Consider the following 22,047-nt stretch of genomic DNA (forward strand, 5'->3'; position numbering starts at 1 on the left):
ATACTGATAATTTAATGATCTTTATGAAAAAATTTAAGGTAATTTGATACAATTCTTTAAGTTACAGAAGAAAATGATATCATGAGCGAAATGAAAAAAATGGGATAAAATAGCTAATGGTGACAATACTTTTTTGGTATACTATCTGGTATTTATCTTTAATCTTTGGATAATATGTACATTCCTAAGATGAAAATGAGAATGTAATTTGACCATTTGAAAATATATATTCTTACACTGACTTAAAAAGATAAAGTATTGATAATTTCACATTATCTCTGTCTTTGCATTAAAAAGTATCATGGAACAATAGCCACACTTTTTGGAAATTCAAGATTCCATAAAATATAGTTTGAAAAACACATGGACATGTTTATTAACTTCTCCTTTCAATATTCTTTCTGGGCATACTGGAGGAAAATTGACATGAAGAGTGTTTAAATTTGTCATGAAAAGTAGAAGGTGGCTTGTAGGCAAAACTTTCCCCTCTGAGAGTATTTCTGCATTATTTCTTTGCATGGGAAGATCTCACCACCAAAGTGTAGCATGTCTGTACCCAATAGGCAAATACATACCCTGATATTCATTTTAATTAAAAATTTCAATGACCTATAATCCTTTGTCATTCTTTCCCAAATTGACCCTCTGATGGGGTAAGAAAAAAATGAATTCTACCTTTTTCATAGATAGTAACCATAGAAAGGTCTGGTTTCTAGAGAGATTCAATCCTTTAAAAAGGAACATAAAGAGAAAAGGGATTTGGAGAGAAATTAATTCTAAGACTCTAGACCTGCATGTCTGTGTAACCCAGATCCTAGCAATTTCTAGAAAATAGAAATCAAATCAACTAGGAACTGGTCATACAATTGCTAAGACTTCCTTTATCTTAGGTCCAGCAGATTCAAATGACACATTCTTTAAAAAAATTTTTTTTTATTTTTAGTTTTTGTGGGTACCTGGCAGGTGTATATATTTTGGGGATATATGAGATGTTCTGATACAGACATGCAATGTGAAATAATCAAATCATGGAGAATAGGGTATCCGTCCCCTCAAGCATTTTTTTTGTGTTAAAAATAATCCAATTACACTCTTTTAGTTGTTTTAAAATGTACAATTAAGTTATTATTGAGTATAGCCACCCTGCTGTGCTATCACATAGTAGTCTTATTCATTCTTTCTAACTATTTTTTGTACCCATTTTTTGTACCATCCTCCTCTCCTCCCGAGTCCCCCATTACCCTTCCCAGCCTTTGGTAACCATCCTTCTACTCTCCATGTCCATGAGTTCAATTGTTTTGTTTTCTAGATCCCACAAATAAGTGAGAACATTCAATGTTTGTCTTTCTGTGCCTGGCTTATTTCACTCAACATAATGACCTTCAGTTCCATCCATGTTGTTGCAAATGACAAGATCTCTTTTTTGTATGGCTGAATAGTAGTTCATTGTGTATATATACCACATTTTCTTTATCCATTCATCTGTTGATGGACACTTCAGTTGCTTTCAAATCTTAGCTATTGTGACCAGTACTACAACAAACATAGGAATGCAGATATCCCTTTGATATACTGATTTCCTTTCTTTTGGATATATACCCAGCAGTGGGATTGCTGGATCATATGGTATCTCTATTTTTAGTTTTTTTAGGAACCTCCAAACTATTCTCCATAGTGGTTGTACTAATTTACATTTCCAACAGTGTATAAAGGGTCCCCTTTTCTCCACATCCTTGCCAGCATTTGTTATTACCTATCTTTTGGATATAAGCCATTTTAACTGAGGTTAGATGATACCTCATTGTAGTTTTGATTTCAAGTGACACATGCTTGACTTTAGTATGAAAGTGTCATTGACATTGGCTGTCTAGTCAGTGTCTAATAGCCTTTTCTCTGTCTTTGTCATAAAATCTATCATCATCTGTGGTCTAATTTGACTCTTTTTTTAATGACCCCTGAGATAGTTGATATGGAAAATACATAAATAATTGAATAATTGTATGAACTTTTCAGTGTCTTCTCAGGTGACTTACCAGAGGAGAAGTAGGGTATAGAATGACAACTTTTTAATTAAGGATTTTTTTTTCCCTTAAGAAACAGCTATGGAATAATGGAAGGAACCTAGGTTTTAGATTTTACATATACACACACAAACATACACACGTGTGTGTATGTGCATGTGCGTGTGTGTCTGTGTATTTATATATATATTTGAAATCCATTTATTCCACCTCTCAATCTTATCTGAGCATGAGGGGTGTGTGTGTGTGTGTGTGTGTGTGTGTGTGTGTGTGTGTGTGTGTGTGTGTGTGTGCATGCACATGTGTGTTCATATTTCAAAAGCTAAGCATGAATTTTATGCAATAACCTATGGAATTCTTTACAGCTCTGAAATTATCTAAAATACAATGCAAAAAAGTTAAATGATCACTGATCATAAGCAGACTGTTGCTGTTTTGGAAGTCTGGGGATTTAAATTCAGAGTAACCTTGAATTAACAGAAGAGTATTGCTCAGTGCTAGTATCATGCAAATATGTACACATAGAATATGTCTGTTAAATTGAAAATCTTAATTTTGTGGAATAAATCCCTTGCTGTATTTTTACGTGTTGTATTTATAAAGATATACTGGGCTCTAATTTTTTGAGAGTCCTGAGAAGTCCATGAATATTAAACACATCGTGTGGATTTTTATTTATCGTCATCTCTGATTTTATGTTTGTGAAATTATAACTCAGTTTTGTTGGAGTTCTAACTACAGGCCTAGTTCAACAAAATTCTGATTTCCATCATCTTGACTACATTGATTTTGTGCACTTTGATCTTTACTTTGTATTATATAAAAGTCAATATGTTGATCTATAAACACATCTGCTGCTTGGATAGTAGTTATTTTAGAATTGGCTCTCTTTCCGAGCACAGTTATGACACTGAGAATTGGTACTGTATGCTCCAGTCAGCACTTCCCAGTCACAAACCTTATGAAGAATTTAAAGAACTATGTGGAGGAAATACTCTTTGTTCTAATTCAACATTAGTGTATAGATTGTGTTTGTGAAAAACTGTATGAGAAAATGGTCTTTTTAAAAATGTTTTTCCTTCAATTCTGGAGTGTCAATATCAATTTTATTCTGTGATTAGAAATCGCATGACTACAGCCTGTATGTCAAATCATTAATTCATTGAAATTCCTAATCAATGTAATATTGCTTTTAGGATAAAGTTTTAGTAACTTACTGAGTTGGCTCTTTCTCTCTCTCTCTCTCTCTATATATACACATTATATATAATGTATATAATGTGTATATATATACACATATTATATATAATATATAATCTATATATACACATTATAATGTATATAATGTGTATATATATACATTATATATAATGTATATAATGTGTGTGTGTGTATATATATATATATATGACAGTCTAACTATAAGAGTTATACTTTTTAGTGTAAAAAGGTTATATATTTGTGCATTGGATGGATACCTAAAGCTGAGGGGTTAGTCCTACAAAGTATTAAAAAACAACTCAAGAAGTAAGAAATAAAGAAATGATCAAGAGTTCCATAGCTAGTTGAAACAAATAGGCAGTCTCAAATGAGTTCAAGTGTGAAGTGAAATACCACAAAGATGAATTATTTTAGACCTGATGTGAAAAGAAATGATGGTGTAAGAATATGAGTTACGGCTTATACCTATATGTGTGTGTGTTTGTGTGTGTGTGTGTGTGTGTGTGTATGACTATATATATATATATATGAGATTATATGGGAAAAAGCTAAAGAGTATATGGAAAAAGTACTTTCCAGCTATACATGGGAAAAACAATACATGGGAAAAAGTTAGAAGGAGTTTTAGTTTAGCATAAGTGTTCTAGTTATCTATTGATATATAACATAGAACATAAAATGTCACTTTTGTTACATTTTACTGAAAAGGTAAGACGAAAGGGCAGCCAGTGTTCAAGAGGAAGGGAGGAATAGACCCCAACTCTCAATGGAGGAATGACATGCACATATGGAAGGGATTGAATTGTTGAACCATATTAGAGACAGCTATCCAAGAAGTAAATATTATTTAATGATACTTTTGTATATTGGATATCACTATCATGACAAGTAAGGAAATATTGAAAATAGTTTATGTGGGTAATTTTACTCTCATCTACTTAATTAAAGTAATACATATAGATTTTGACCATTCATTTGATGACACAGAGTATGACACAGTGAGTATGTCCTTTTGGGTTTCAAATTGATGAAGCAGGCAGACCTGTTATCATTCTGGGGACGCTTCACAGTTTGGAGGTCCTGAGTGCAAGAGGGCATTAGGAAGACAGAATTCCCTACTGCTGCTGCATCTGCTCATTGCAATATGGGATTGGGTCTAAAATTCTATGACTTTGAGGAATATTACCAGATTATATAATTTTAAACATTCCAAGAAGGAATTGTAGTGATCTTCTTGTCCAATTGTTTTATCAAAAAGATACGAATACTAAAGCCCAGAGAAGTTGACCTCACAAAGATCTTAATGTATGGGCTGTATAGACTCTGAATCTAAGTCTTTTAACTGCTGAGTTACTACTCTTATTATTCCATATATTGACACTGCTTTCCAAAAGTCTGTGGTGTAATTATCAATCTGGCAATCCATGTAGAAGGACTGTTTTCACCAAATGGTGAATAAAACTTTGTTATTTCATTATATTTTCATGTTTTGGGATCTCTAACAGAGTGAAAATGTTTAGTCAACTTGAAAGAAGTAGGGTAGTGAGTAATTTAAGTGCATATGGTGAGCTGGGGAGGATCTAGTTTTGATGGGCCCTGAAGCTTTTACAAGTTTGGCTCTACTCTGTAAGAAGAAAGGATGTAAAATTACAACTGCAAAATAAGTACATGACTTTAAAAGAGGCCTGTGTAATTTAGGGACCCTCAAGCTCAAGCTTCGTCAGTCTCTGTGGTTGAGTTGATTAGTTTAATTAAAATAATAGAGTTTGGGAAGGACTTAAGAACAAGGTGTTATTTCTTCAAATTGTTGTTGCCTTTGCAAAAGGTAACCTTTTTTCTGGACTTAAAGTGCTATCCTTCCAACATGTATAGTAGTTTTTAAATGCAATCTTGCTGACATGTGTGAACATATGCAAAGAAATTGAGAATACTTTCTAGCTCTTAGTGGTATGATACTGCCTTGCATAATGATTTAGACATGCAGCTCTGCCTTTTGTATATCTCCAGCCACCAACATTTAGGTAGGAAGCAGTACTACTGATCTTTGAAAACTAAAGAATTGTGAATGATGCATTTGATTGGTATGTTAAAGCTATCCTTTGTATGCATATTTTTGTAAGTCGTTGAAGTACAGTTTATTTGACCTCAATTTCTCCATCTACAATATGAGTATCAATGAGGATATTATATCATGTCTGCTGAAAATGGTTGGATATAAGTGGAGGTCAGTGGAAGTATTCAGTGAAATGATGCATTTCCAAAATATTGTTTTCCAGTCAATGTCCGGTGTTAGTATTCCACACATGGAATGCATGATAGGTATAGAGAAAATAAGGGTAGTATTTTACATCACAGAGTATTTTGAGATAGGCAAGACCATTATTATGTTTGCCATTCTTGTGAAGAAAATCAGTTGCAGGATATTAACTTATTTACCTTAAGTAACATAGCTGGGAGTCAAGCCCAAGACTTAGGACAGAAAGGGCAGCAGGCTTTTTAATCATCCCACTCTGTCTCTTTGAGAGGCCAATAGAAGTTTCTACCATCTCCACTGTCATACCCCACCTGGAAATGATTGCATTCTCAAAGTCTTGTAATTTAGCTTTTCATTATGACTGCTTTTCTCTGCGTTACTTAATTAGAATCTGCAGCTTTTGGCAGGAAAATAGTCAAGCAGATTTCTAATAAGCAATGTCTTTAGGGGAGAAAGTCGAAGTGAGCAAAGAGAAGAGAATGAATGCGTGATAGTAGCTGCTAGAATATATTAGTTGCAGACAAATTTCAGTGAGAGTGTCAGTCACCATGAATTAAATTTTTAAGTGAAGTGGCCGGAAAAACAAGAATGGAATGGAGCAAAGCACATATATCATAGTTCAGAAGATTTGGAATTCTCCCAGACCTGTCATCCTTTAATGGAGAACCTGTTAGGAGCAAAAGCAGAGCCTGCATTCATAGAATGATCTTGGGAAATGCCTTCCAAGGACATCTTTTTAACATTCTTACTCAGACTTGATATTTTGAAAGGTTTTTCTGTTAGATAAATAAACTTTTAAAAACAATAATTAATATGTATCTTATTTAAAAATAATCACATATAATGTAGGCCAATGGATAATACCATTATGCATTCTAAAGGGTTGAAAATTGCTAGAGAGAATCTAGTCTAGCTTTTGTAAACAACTTTTACAGAAAATAAATGTTAAATACTGGGTGAAAAAACAGTGGTTTCACTGTTACTGACAACTATGGATTAAGAGCGCTTTCTACCCCTTTCTCTTGAAACATTTCATTATTGGTAGATGAAAAAGAGAGGGATGGTGGAGTCTGTTGAGAAATGCTCTCAACAGGGAAAGTGAGCTCTTACTACTGGGATGATAACATTAATGTGGTTCTTTATCATGGTGCACCTTAGAACATTTCAGATACCTATTTTGTCTAGTAAATAGTTGATCACATGGTTCTCTGCATGATGTTGATGAGAAACTTAAAAAAAATCTATTCTCCTTAAAGCCCATAGTTTTCTCAAAATTAGCTTTTCTGCTGGGGTGATTGCAATAAACTACTACTGGAGTTTAAAATTGTGCGTATTTTTCCAGGAACAAGCTTAAATCCTGTTAAATTAGTGTCAAGCCCATAGTTTGCATTGAAGTTAACATGGAGGGAGTGGCAGACTAGCTTTCGGCCAGGAAATGTGAGGGTATTTAGACCTCATCATGCTGTAAAACATTTTTCTTAAGTGTAAACATTGGATATATTACCCAGGGAGTTAAAACATATGCAGCTAAAGGGAACTGGATTTTCTCAATCTGTCAAATTATGCGTCTCTGCTTCTTAATCATTATCATGAAACTATTCTATGGGACTACTTGAACCAAGTTAGCTTTCAATTAGCATGACATTATATTGACAGGTCTAAACTGTTAGACAAAATATGATTCCGGCATGGACAGTATATACATGAACAATTTATTGGTGCATTTCCATGGTCCAGCACTCTGACAACTTATTAAACCCTTAAAACTCTAAAACTTGCCCTTCTATTTTTCTGTTATACTCACTTGGGGAAAAGAACTCCAACCTGAATTAAATTCAACTATCTACCTGCTCCTCACCTTCACCCAAGTTGTTCAGCAGTAATTAAATAAATCATATTACCTTTCTGACTTAGTCTTTGTGATCACATATCTCCAATGAACCTGAAATGGTGTCAAATAATCCTTTTTTCTTATAATCTCTCTCTCTCACTCTCACTTTGAAGAAACAAGGTCTCGTTCTGTCACTCAGGCTGGAGTGCAGTGGTGTGATCATAGCACACTGCAGCCTCGAACTCCTGGGCTCAAGATATCCACCCGCTTCAACCTTCCTAGTAGTTGGGACTACAGATGTGCACCAGCATGCCCAGCTAATTTCTTTTGTTTGTTTTTTGAAGAGACAGGGTCTCACTTTCTTGCCGAGGCTCGTCTTGAAATCCTGGCCTAAAGTGATTCTCCCACTTTGGCCTACCAAAACACTTGGATTATAGGAGTCAGCCACCATGCCTGGAATCACACAATCCTTTTACTTCTCTTTGACATTCACTTTACCACTCTTTGAGATATTATTTTGTTCATTCTCCTCTATCTTTAAACTTCTTACTCTCTTTACACACCCTGCACACTCAGCTGTGAAACAGTCAACCTACCTTTCCTCCCATTTATTATTATTTTACAAATGATGCATTGAAATAGAACAAGCTCATATTTCTATCACTAAATTTACCACTCTACCTTTACCTTTACCTCTGTTTAGAGTAGATGAACTCTGCTGCTATCTAAAGCCAACTCTGAAAGTTATGTTTTCCAATGATCTCTCAAAGACTGCTCCTTCAACTGTCTCCTCCCCTATATCACCAATTTATCTCTCAATATAAAGTCATCCCCATGAGTATACAAATATAGCTTTTTTCACATGTTAAGTAAAATGTCACCTCATGCTATGGCCCTATTGACTTCACAGAAATATCTGTCTTAAAGTTACCTGCATTTAGTATCTTTGCTCTCTCACATTCCATTATCTCCTTAGTCAAAACAATGAGGTTTCTGTTCTTCGCAAAATGTCCATGTTAAAGTTACTAATGAACGTTTTTTACCAAATCCAATGGTCAATTCTCAGTTCTCACCTTAGCTGATCCTTTATATAATTTGACCCAGTTGACCACAACTTTCATTTCAAAACTTTTTCTGGTTTTACGCCCACCTCATTACTTTCTGATTTACTTTACTGATTCTTTTTTTCGATTTGTTCTCATTATGTTGTAGTTCAAGACCTCAATCCTGAGCCCTCCCTTATATTTTTCCCTCTTTAGATGACTGTATTTAGCTTTTTGGCTTTAAATAAAATCTGCCTGTTGATGACTCCTAAATATGTACCTGCAGATTATATTTATCTTATATCGTTTCCATCTGTATTAGTTATCTATTGCTGCATAAAAAGTTATCCAAACCTTAGTGTCTTAATAACATCTATTATATCATACTTTCTGTGGGTCAGGAATCTGGGCATGGATTATCCGGGTCCTCTGGCTCAGGATCTCTAACAAGGCTGCAGTCAATGTATTGGATGGGGCAGCAGTCATCTCAGGGTCTGATTGGGGCAGGACCCACTTTCAGGTTCACTCAATAATGGTTTACAAAATTCAGTTCCTTGAAAGTTGAGCCACCTGCATTTTCTTGCCACATGGTCTTTTCCATAGGGCAGCTCTCAAAATGGCAGCTGGCTTCATCAAAGTGAGTAAACCAGAAAATGTCAGTAAAAGGTGGGCCAGTGTTTTATAACTTAATCTCAGAAATGACATACCATCACTCTTGCCTTATTACCAAGTCACTAGGTCCATTTCTCACTCAAAGGTAGGGGATTACACAAGGTAATGAATAACAAGAGACAAGGGTCATATATGGTATGATAAAAGCATCTCAAACTTTTTTTATCCAAAACAAAACGACTTCCTGACTTCCCAAACTTTCTATGCCCCTAGCCTTCCTCATCTCAGTAAATGGTAGCACAATACCCCTTTATTCTCTGACCAAACCTGGAAGTGATCTTTGATTTCTCTTTTACTCACTACCCACACCCAATGTATTAGTAACTCATATTATTGTTATCTACAAATTATTCACCAAGTCTGATGACCTTCCATCATTACCTTTGTTAAAATTGTAGTCTAAGACGATATAAATTCTTGTCTGAACTACTGCATTAGCCTTCTACCTTATTAATATCTTTTCTTCCTTTCTTTTGTTCCATTATAGTACAAGTGAACTTGTTAAAAATGTATATTATCTTATTAGTACCTGTATTTGTCTCCTAGGGCTGCCATAACAAATTACCACAAACAGAGTAGCTTAAAAAAGCAGAAATTTATTCTTTCACAGTTTTAGAGGCTAGAGGTCAAATATCAAGGTGTTAGCAAGGCCATGCTCTCACGGCAGTCTCTAGGGGTTGATTCTTTCTTGCCTTTTCCTGGTTTCTAGTGGTTACCAGCAATCTTTGGCTTTCCTTGACTTGTAGCTACATCACTTCAATCTCTGCCTCCATTGTCATTTGGCCTTCCTCCCGATGAGTGTTAGTTTGTGTCTCTTCTTATAAGGATACGGTAATTGGATTTAGGGTACACCCTAATCTGTTATGACCCCATCTTAACTTGATTTTATCTGCAAAGCCACTCTTTCCAAGGCCACATATATAGGTACTCAGAGTTAGAATTTCAACATATCTTTTTAGATGACAATTCAACCTACAACAGTCCCCTACCTTAAACTAGAAATGGCTTTTTACTACAAATACAATAAAATACAGAATACTTACTCTGTTAATAAGCCTTTACATGAATTGGTCTCAGCCTATTCTTTATGCCTCACTTAGTTCCACTCTCCCCCTTATTCAATCTGCTCCAACCACATTGGCCTTATTTATGTTGTACAACTATGCCAAGCTTGTGGCATAGTTCTTATGGCCTTTGCATATGCTTTTATATCTTTCTGGAATTTTTCTCCTGTATCCACCTGTGACTGCCTTCTCCTCATGATTTAAGTCCTAAGTTACAGACAACTTCTTGGAGAAATTAAAATAGTAACTTTTATACTCCATCACTCTCTACCCTCATAATGTATATTAACTGAAATATATTTTTTATTTGTTCACTCATGTTTTCCCTGGCAAGAATGTAAGCTTGATGAAGATAGGATATGGGTCTGTCCTGTTTCTTCTTATGTCTCTAATACCCTAATATCTAGGACAGTGCATGGAATATATTGGTCAATGAGTTTATGTCCCCATTATAACCTAAAAGAGCAAGATGATATGCATAATAGCTAAGTAGATTCTGGAAAGTAGAATGCTAATTTACCTCTGATCTTCTGAACTTGTGGAGGTGGTAAGAACTAATGTGTAGTATTTCTAGATGTGGTGGGAAGAACAGTCAATCTTAGAAGTCAATTCTTAGAAGAACTCCAAGCAGGGAAAACCATATGCTAAGTACTGGGAAGTTAAGAAGCAACAAGATCAAATAGACATAAAGCAATTTATATTCTCTTTGAGGAGATAGTGCAGCTCCTGCAATAAAGCAGGAACCTCAGATAGTGAAAATCTTTGAGCTGAGTGACTATAGCCAATACCTAGTTGAAAGTCACATAAATATCACTTAGAATTTCAGTCCATGCAGAGACTTTGCAAGCCCACAGTTTCCAGAGAAATAGTAGCATAGTCTGCAGGTTGAACATTGGATATAGATCATTTATGTCCTTCTTTGTGTATACATTTGCATCAAAGGTTTCAGAACTGTTTTATTTATTATTGACTATTTAAATTATTGTCAGTAGAAAACATAGAACCTAATTTTCTAGCTGCATGACCTTGGGAAAGATACTCTAAATAGACAACAGTAGCATCTGCCTGATTAATAATTTCTAAGGATTAATAAGATAGTACATATAAAGTGCTCAGATACATTCCTGGCACATAGAAAGTGCTCAACAAATGTTGACAGTTATTATTAATAATGCTTATTATTTATAGGCATTGAAAACTGAATGTGAAAAATTAGATATGAACTTGTAGATAATATCACAATTATCTGTAAATGCTAATGATAAACAAGAATATTCCTGTTAGCTTTCTGGCTTTTCAAATATTTTACTAGCTTCCTATTGCTGCTGTAACAAAGTATCACAGACTTAGTGGCTCAAAACAACATAGATCTATTCTTTTACAGTTCTGTAAATCGGAAGTATAAAATGAAATTTATGGAGCTAAAATCAAGGCATTGGCAGGGCTAGGTCTTCTAGGGCTTCAGGGGAGAATCTGTTGCTTGCATCTTCTAGTTCCTAGTCTTTGATGGAATTCCTTGGCTCATGGCTTCATCACTCTAATATCCACTTCCATCATCATATGGCCTTCTCCCTAACTTTGACACTCCTGCTACTCTCTTATGAGGACGATTGTGATTACATTGAGCCCACCTTGTAATCTGGAATAATCTCCTTATCTCAAAACTCTTCACTGAATCACATCTACAGAGTTCCTTTTGACATGTAAGGTAACATGTTCATAAGTTCTGGAGATTAGGGTGTGGATATCTTTGCAAGCCATTATTCTGTCTAGCACAAATGCAGTCACTATCTTTGAATTTTAACAGTTATTTTGAAACAAATACATTTTATTATTGCTTTTTCCATTATAAGAGGATTCTGTTGACACATTGGCACATAGGAAAAGTATATTTCTTTTCCTTGAAGCTTCAGTGGTCATGTTCTCACTGAGTAATGCTGGGTTGACTATGGAGCTCTTTTATAAAAGGTAACTAGTTTTTCTGTGCTCCATGGCCTCAGAATGGAATTTTTATTGTTTGATAAAGCTAATTATTGTGAATATGATTAAACTTGTGATCTGAGGGTACCAGCCATGCCCCAGATTATTTGGAACATTAGGAGATATTTTTGCTTGTGACAACTAGGTGAAGGTGCTACTGGTATCTAGTGAATACAGGCCATGGATGCTGCTAAACATCGTACAATGCACAGGACAGCCCACCTCCCCAACAATGAATAATCTACCTCACCAGATTAATAGTACCATGTTTGAGAAACCCTGCCGTAGGTAATTTTAAGAAGCAGTATTATTGCTTGGACCTTTGCTTTTCAAAAGTGTGGTGCAGGGACCAGCAGTTTTGGCATCACGTGGGTCATCAGTCTCTTTGAAATCTCCCCAAGTGATCCCAAAATTCAGCCAAGGCTGAAAATCACTGCCTTAGCTTTTCTCCCATTATCTTACCCTACTCATAAGTTGTTATGGTTATGGATAGATAGAGTTTAACTGGAAAAATAAAACTAAAAAATTTGCCACGTGTAACAAACATCATATATTAGAGCTCTAATTGGCATAAAGCCACCTTTTTCTTGAGAGTTGCAATAAATAATAAATTCCTCAATGTACTGAATTGTAAACACATAGATATGTGGTAAGAGTCAGGTTTATCCAACTATTCGTTAAATATATTGGCAGGGAGAACTCACAAAGGAGGGCAAATTCACTCAGCTAGGATCATGTTGCAGCCTGCAAGAGCGATGATAGAATATATTTGCTTTTCCTCCCTGGCTCTGTCACTTGCCTCATCCGATCTGCTGACTTTAGAACCCAAAAAGTTTCTTTGGTATGGGCTTTTGGAGCTAAATTACAGTGGAGGGCGTGATGAATACGAAAGGCATAAGAAAGGTGAATTAGAAAAGTGGCAGATGGAAACTGTGTAGTGTTTTTATTTATGCTCCCTATTCTTCAGCACAGTGCACTTTCCATTTTAGCTAGTCAGGTTCATCCATTTACAGTATTTTTTCTTGTCACCAAATAAGTGTGAGCTGTATTGAATTTCACAGAATTTTCTGGCAGTGTATGAAACATATCAATTTCCCCAGTAATTCCCAGTAATTTAAGTTTGGAATTATTATACAAATTAATTCAGTTAAGACTACAGTTATCAGCATAGCCCTGTTAATATTCTGTGGCTTATAAAAATAAAAGGTAATACAGATCTAACTAGACACCAATGTTTAAGGGTAATCATACATTATTGTATTCAATGTTTGCAGTAATCCTTTGAGATACAGACTATTCATCTGGCCATTTTACAGATGAAGAAAATGAGATATTAGATATTGGAATGTTAAGTATTAGTAATTTGTCCAAGTTTGCATAGCTAGTAAGAAGTTGAGCTGGGTTTCCACTGCTCAAGGAAATAAAAGAGGATACAAACAAATGGAAGAACATTCCATGCTCATGGGTAGGAAGAATCAATATCATGAAAATGGCCATCCTTCCCAAGGTAATTTACAGATTCAGTGCCATCCCCATCAAGTTACCAATGACTTTCTTCACAGAATTGGAAAAAACTACTTTAAAGTTCATATGGAACCAAAAAAGAGCCCGCATCGCCAAGTCAATCCTAAGCCAAAAGAACAAAGCTGGAGGCATCACGCTACCTGACTTCAAACTATACTACAAGGCTACAGTAACCAAAACAGCATGGTACTGGTACCAAAACAGAGATATAGATCAATGGAACAGAACAGAGCCGTCAGAAATAATGCCACATATCTACAACTATCTGATCTTTGACAAACCTGACAAAAACAAGAAATGAGGAAAGGATTCCCTATTTAATAAATGGTGCTGGGAAAACTGGCTAGCCATATGCAGAAAGCTGAAACTGGATCCCTTCCTTACACCTTATACAAAAATCAATTCAAGATGGATTAAAGACTTAAATGTTAGACCTAAAACCATAAAAACCCTAGAAGAAAACCTAGGCAATACCATTCAGGACATAGGCATGGGCAAGGACTTCATGTGTAAAACACCAAAAGCAATGGCAACAAAAGCCAAAATTGACAAATGGGATCTAATTAAACTAAAGAGCTTCTGCACAGCAAAGGAAACTACCATCAGAGTGAACAGGCAACCTACAAAATGGGAGAAAATTTTCACAACCTACTCATCTGACAAAGGGCTAATATCCAGAATCTACAATGAACTCCAACAAATTTACAAGAAAAAAACAAACAACCCCATCAAAAAGTGGGTGAAGGACATGAACAGACACTTCTCAAAAGAAGACATTTATGCAGCCAAAAAACACATGAAAAAATGCTCACCATCACTGGCCATCAGAGAAATGCAAATCAAAACCACAATGAGATACCATCTCACACCAGTTAGAATGGCAATCATTAAAAAGTCAGGAAACAACAGGTGCTGGAGACGATGTGGAGAAATAGGAACACTTTTACACTGTTGGTGGGACTGTAAACTAGTTCAACCCTTGTGGAAGTCAGTGTGGAGATTCCTCAGGGATCTAGAACTAGAAATTCCGTTTGACCCAGCCATCCGATTACTGGGTATATACCCAAAGGACTATAAATCATGCTGCTATAAAGACACATGCACACGTATGTTTATTGCGGCATTATTCACAATAGCAAAGACTTGGAACCAAGCCAAATGTCCAACAATGATAGACTGGATTAAGAAAATGTGGCACATATACACCATGGAATACTATGCAGCCATAAAAAATGATGAGTTCACGTCCTTTGTAGGGACATGGATGAAATTGGAAATCATCATTCTCAGTAAACTATCGCAAGAACAAAAAACCAAACACCGCATATTCTCACTCATAGGTGGGAATTGAACAATGAGAACACATGGACACAGGAAGGGGAACATCACACTTCGGGGACTGTTGTGGGGTGAGGGGAGGGGGGAGGGATAGCATTGGGAGATATACCTAATGCTAGATGACGAGTTGGTGGGTGCAGCGCACCAGCATGGCACATGTATACATATGTAACTTACCTGCACGTTGCGCACATGTACCATAGAGCCTAAAGTATAATAATAATAATAATAATAATAATAATAATAATAATAATAATAAGAAAAAAAAGTAAAAAAAAAAAAAAAAAAAGAAGTTGAGCTGGGTTTCAAATACAAGGACTTTTACTCCTGAGTGTGTGCACTTAACCACTTTCATTGTATATTTCTTCAGGTCTGTCTTCACAGACAAGCATCGGCTAGTGCCAGTGATTTTCTAAACTATATTGGTCACGTTAGGTGACTCTAGATTTTGCAAGGGATGATTCCATTAGTTTTTAATGACCTTGATTGAAGCCTTTCCCTAGCCACTATTCCCCTAAGATGGGTAGTTTCTCTGCTTTGCCAAATCTGAGAGAAAGACCTAGTGTCTCAAAATACATTTAGTTGCTCCTGTTGATGATAATGTTATGGAAATGGACTTTTTCTATGCACCTTTGCAGTTCCACTGATCTCTTGTTTAGCAGCCTTTACAGTGTCTGTATATTGTTGTTCACTTGGTTTCTGATTAAAACCCCATGATACTAAGCTCTGACTAGAATACGAAATCTAACCCGAACTAGTTTATCATTATTTCTTTTGTTTAATTTCCTTTTTAACATTTTATTGAACATTGACAATTATACTTGTATATATTTATCAGGTACAGAGTGATACTGTTGTGTGTATATATATATAGAATGTGGAATGATCGAATCAAGCTAATTAGCGTATTGCTCATCTTAAATACTTATCTTGCTTAAACTGTAAAAAATACTTTATCTTAAAGCATTTATTGACTAACTTGATTTTAATAAATGAATGTAGTATTAAGTATAATTTAAAAAAGAAATTAAAACTTGACTTTCATAAAGATATAAAATGAACTTTTGTCAAAGTTTTATTTACATCACTGATTAATGAGGGAACTAGACAAGATGTTACACCTGACTTGATGGAGTTGTCAAAGAACCACAAATTTATATGCAATAAAGGAATATTGAACTCAATTGAACACAGCATGTCTATCCATAGAGCAATAATCAATTGCATTGTGCCAGACACAATTAATAAGCATTTCTATGGATAAGAATTATTTGCATTGCTATTAGCTTTCTAGATGTTCACTGTATCTTTACAGAGATATAAAATAGCTTTTTCAAAAGCAAAGTTACACATATAAGATCAGATAATTCCCAGAGGCTCCAACTTTCCATGGAAAGGATAGTTAATAATCTCTATTGCTCATTTCAGATTCTCAAATGTTTCCTTAAAGTAGTATTAGGTGGATACATTTACAGGCATATCTCTTCCACAGTATACATTTCATTCTTTCAATCACAGTGTGTGTGTATGTATGTGTGTGTGTGTGTGTGTGTGTCTGTCTGTCTGTCTGTCCAGAATCTATTTTAATTAGATTCAGATTGCTAACCTGGTGTTTTTTCTTAGTGATCCATTAAAGTGAATCATATGGTTGAAAAAAGTGGAAATTGTTGCAGTGAGAAAATATTTTGCACAATGTGGTTTATCAGGATGACTCCTGGATTTAGAAACGTATGGCTTTTACTTGTAGAATTAGAATTATAATAAATCATTCAGATTCTGGAAAAAAGTAATATAATTTGACCCTTTAAAACCTTTTCTAATGAAATTTTAAAGAGGCATAAATACATACATATTTTTGTAAAAAACAGTGCATGTTCTTTTTTTTCAAATTAGGGAAACATATAGCAATGTGGAGGAGAGCCAAAATCAGTATAATTATTTATGATAGCCAGCTCATGTGATCTGCTGTGCTGTAATTTTTAACTCATTTTTCTATTAGTGATAATATTATTCATACTATGGATAATTTTCTCTATACAGCATTATATTATGCTTTCATCTCCTTTCCATGTTATTTTGACTATTTTTCCAAATTATTAATTTCAGAAGTATTTGTGAAAGCTAAATAATATTCCATCTTACAGGTATTCTCTACAATTGTTACTAGTCCTCTATATTAGTCAATAGAAAATTTAATAATTATCTCTTTACATAAATCTGTCTGGATTAATGAATATTTAAGGTGGTATATTATTTACCTATTTTTACATAACAAATTACCAAAAACTTAGCAGCTTGAAACTATACAAATATATTATCATGTAGTTTCTGTGGGTCAGGAATCTGGGCACAGGTTAGCTGACTCAGTTCAGGGTCTCACAAGTGTGAAATCAAGATGTCATCTGGGTCTTAGGTCTTATCTGAGACTTGAAGTCCTCTTCCAAGCTCTTACGGTTTTTTGCAAAATTCAGGGGTTTTTTTTTTTTGTGGTTTTAGAACTGAGGCGCTCAGCTCCTAGAGGTTGATGGCCATTCCCTGTCACATGGCTCTCTCCATGACATGGCACTTTCTTCTTGAAAGCCAAAAGGAAATAATCTCTGCTACTTCTTTTCTCTAACCTTTTCTATCTCTAACCTCTAGAACCTTTTTTAAAAGACCACCTGATTAGGCTGGGCCCAACCAGGATAATCTCCCTTTTGATTAACTTAAAGGCACCTGATTAGTGGCCTTAATCACACCTACAAAATCCTTCTATCTTTGTTATATAATATAACCTAATCATGGGCATGATATCTATCATATTTATAGGCCCCACCCAAACTTAAAAGAAGACAGTTCTACAGGGCATGGACACAAGGGAGTGGAAGTCTTGGGGCCCATCTCAGAATTTTTACCACTACAGATGGATTTTTAGAAGCAGGATGATTGATTCCCAGTGGTTAAGTATTTTAAAGGCTATATATTGAGAAATTGCTTTCCAGTAAAACTGTACTAATATTCACTCCCATCATCAGATTATCAGCATACTTGTTTTACTATATCCATATCGACATAATACATTGTCATTTAAATAACTTTGATTACTCTTTTCCTTTCTCTATAATTATATATGTATGAATATACAAAATTACAATCATGGCGTTTTTGTGTGAGAAAATTTTATTTTTATTTGACAGATTATTTTAGTATATGCTTTTATTTACTATCAGTTTTATGACTGTAATATTTAGTGACTATATGTCTTCTATGTATTACCTATTCACTTGATTTGTTCATTTTCTATATTCATTCCCTTTGCTAATTTTCCCAATAGATTTGTAAGCATTCTTTATATTATATGGGCACTAGCCTATTGATGTGTATGTTGGAAATATGTTTGCTAATTTATATTTGACTTTTAACTTTCCTTATAAAATTTATATTTTTATGTTCTAAAAAACACAATAAATATTCCATTTGAATTTTGACTAGAAGTGTATATTCCCAATTTGGAAAAATTTGACATTTTGTGTCAAAATTGATAAAGTGGTCAATATTTTAATCCTGGAGCATATTATTTGCATGAATTTATAATGGAATAAAGTTTTCTAACTTTTTGTCACCATGCCCTACTACTAATAAAAATTTTGCATTTCTCTTTTTCTAATATGTACAGTCACTGCCTAGGAATTCCAGATCAAAGCTAAATGAAAATAGTAACATTAACTATCCTTGCCCTCATTCTTTATATTAGTTTAAAGCACTTTATTTTGTCAGTTAAAAAAAAAAGGGGTTTTCTATATTTTTATAGCCATAACCATGATTTTCTATTCCTTGGACCAAACTCTGTTTCTTGAAAGTTTGGAAGTACTCATCAGTATTATTTTCTTAAATTAACATTTTTGGAGTCTATACTTTAATAGCATTTTGAGATTTTAAATTGTTTTGGGTTTACTCGTAATTTTCTTCTGTTTAATGAATTTTAGTTATTTTTATCCCCAATCATCCATTCTGTAAAATTTACAAATTTAGTAAAATTCAAAGTGTTCTAAATATTTTATGTCATTGTATATTTTATAACTTCTTCAGTTCTAATTTTGTTTATATTATTGTTCTTTTTTTTCTTAATAGATTAGAGGGAAGTTTCATCAAGTCTTTGTAATACAAAAGTGGTTTTCACAGTCTGTTCTTTAAGCACTATTGGTTTTTAACCTCCTGAAGCATATAGTCAGGACATCTTGAGAGTCAAACCAACCCTTTCCTTACCAGATTCCTATACGACTTTTCAGCTTCACCTGGTGCCACCCAGTAGGTGTACCAATTATCCCATAGTAACTGCGCTTACTGCTCCAGTAGTCTATAGGTTTGCAAGACATTCCACAGTATTTTATGTTAGATTGCTCCACAGTGAACTCCACAGTGTTTAATTCTCGGGACAATATTTAAATAAGGCACAGATGCATTTTAGATAAGATTATTTGACTGCTGAGTATAATACTCTTCATCACCTTGTAGGGTAATCTGCCAAGAAGCGTATGACTTCAGATTTTTTATTGATAACTTTGGTTTTTTAGTCATATTGTGAATTAGCTTTTGGAGATCAGTTTAGAAGCTTGGTTATAAGATTTGGAAGGTCAACATTCCCTTGTCAGAGAAGCGCTATAGGAATAAATGGTCTTCTGTTTAGAATTGTGTTAAAAAGAAAACAAACAAACGAAATTCCCACAGAGTTTTGTCAGGGCCAATTTAGAAAAAAATTATCTTGGTGACCTAAAACTTGTTTTCGATGATCTAAATATATCCCCCTCCCTACTCCCCAACTCATATTGAATAGATTGTCAAGTATTTAGCTTTATTTTCATCAGTGGTTTTCCAAATGGACCATGCACTCTTTCTGTCCTACTCTACCTGTAATCTCTTGCCCACCATTTATTTAACCCTTCCTACCTTAGTCATTAATGAACTCCCTCTTCTGCTTCCAGAGTCAGCCCAATGCCACCCTCTTCTGTGAATGTTTTCATGACCTATCCAGGCTGCACTGAGCACTTTCCATGGATTCTTGAGAAGTCGTCTCTCATAACATGTATCCCTTTGCTAAAATTGTTGATTTCCATGTCTCTCTTCCATGTAATCCTTGCCACAGTAACCATTTCCTAATCATTTTGTACCTCGGTATTTAGAACAGCATCTGCATGATGATAGGCACTCCATAATTAAAAAAAACAAATGTATATATAACTTTATAATTTGTGTTTAATTTCCTCAAGGTAGTAGCCAAAGCTTATGATTTAGACACAAGTTTCCCTGTGACTAGTTGTAAATATTGTGCCTTTTAGTAACTTATGGTTGTAGAGTGTCTAAGAGCTTCTGTTTATCCTCTCCACAGGAAATCTATCTCATAACATGCATTGCTTTGTGTAAATTGAACTCTTGGAAAAATACTTCATCTGTGTCAGGCACAAATGGATACTTCAATTTTTGATTAGAGTGAAAAAATGGTTGCCTTAATCTTGAATATAGTAATGTCAAAACTTTAAGTATTAAGTAAAATATAGCGAATCATTTTTTAGCATAGTCAATTACTACATACAAGCCAGGAGTGGAAAGAAGGCATAAGAAAAGAGCTAGCATTAAAAAATGTCTATAATTAAATGTCATTGTTAAACACTAATAGTCACCATAAAGACAAGTATTTTATTTAAGGCTTATGAAACTTTGAAGTAGGTATTTGCTATCTCAACATGTTGAGGAAAAGTAGGTAAAAACTGAAATAAATATGGCACATACTTACGTCCATGCTTTGTAGATGAGAAAACTGGGGCTTATAAAGATGAAGTAACTTGCTTCCCTTAACATACAGTAAGGCCAATAATCCAGGTTTTTCTGATTCTAAAGCATATTCTCCCTGCTTTATAGTTAAGAATAAAACAAATGAGTGCAGCTTCCCTCCATTTCACTTCCAAATTTACCTTTATATTCACCCATTTGTGCTTTATAAAGGAGGAGTCTCAACTTCCCCATACTAGTATCTCTTCCTTCTAGATTCACTTCTTTCCTCTGACTCTCTTTTGCCTCAGTTTACATATGTCATCCAGAATTCCCCAGTTAATCCTCAGCTTCTCTACCCTGAATTGTGGATTCCACATCCACATTCAAAACACATTGTTGCTTGTTTTGCATGTTGTTTTTGAAAAACATTCAAAAACAAGCAGATGAAACTTAGTTTCCACCTTGGACTCTTTTCATTATGCCCACTTATACTCCCATTTGTGTAATGAGAAGACTGGTCGTTAGCATCTTAACTCTGATACCAGTTGTCTTTTTTATTTCGAGACAGGATCTCACTCTGTTGCCCAGGCTAGAGTGTAGTGAAATAATCACTGCTCACTCCAGCCTCAACCTCTGGGGCTTAAGTGATCCACCCGCCTCAGCCTCCCCAGTACCTGGGACTACAGCATGTGCTACCACACCTGGCTAATTTTTAAATTTTTTTGTAGAGATGGTGGTCTTACTGTGGTGCACAGACTGGTCTCAAACTCCTGGGCTCAAGTGATCCTCCTGCCTTGACCTCCCAAAATGTTAGGATTACAGGCGTGAGCCACCAACCCAGGCCCAGATGTCTTTTTTTATTCTCACAATACACAAACTCTCCTGATTGTATCCTTAAATATCCTTGCTTGCTTATTTTACCCAATATTTTCTGATTCACACTCCCTCTGTGGCTTGCTTTTCTCACTTTTTCTCCCTCTTGATTCATTTTGCCTGTTCTATAAATATTTGTAAGCCCCAGGGTAGATGATGTGAGCCTTCTTCTCTTCTTTATCTGTACTTCCTTCTTGTTTTTCCTAATACATGTTCTTAACTTCAGCTACAATTACAGTGTTGTGTTATCTTCCATCTCTCTACTAAGCTGCTGGCTAATGTTTTTAATAAACTACATGAAAGTTTTAACAGGAAATTTCATAGGCACTTTAAGCTCAGCATGTCACAAATATAATTTTGCATATTTTTCCACCCTCGTTGCCCAAAATATCTTCTGTATTTCTATATATTGGTAAATAATATCATAATAGACCTAGTTTCTCAAACTATACACCTCAGATCCACAATCCACTTTAGA

At 34.9% G+C, this 22,047-nt stretch overlaps 1 protein-coding gene across 1 annotated transcript in view; it reads left to right on the forward strand.

Moving 5' to 3' along the window:
* Nucleotides 1–22,047, forward strand: part of IL1RAPL1 (interleukin 1 receptor accessory protein like 1) — a 1,314,427-nt gene that overhangs the window by 113,506 nt on the left and 1,178,874 nt on the right. The gene's annotated exons all lie outside the window — the stretch shown is intronic.

The sequence above is a fragment of the Pongo pygmaeus genome, chromosome X (assembly GCF_028885625.2).
Source record: "Pongo pygmaeus isolate AG05252 chromosome X, NHGRI_mPonPyg2-v2.0_pri, whole genome shotgun sequence".
NCBI classification, from domain to species: Eukaryota; Metazoa; Chordata; class Mammalia; order Primates; family Hominidae; genus Pongo; species Pongo pygmaeus.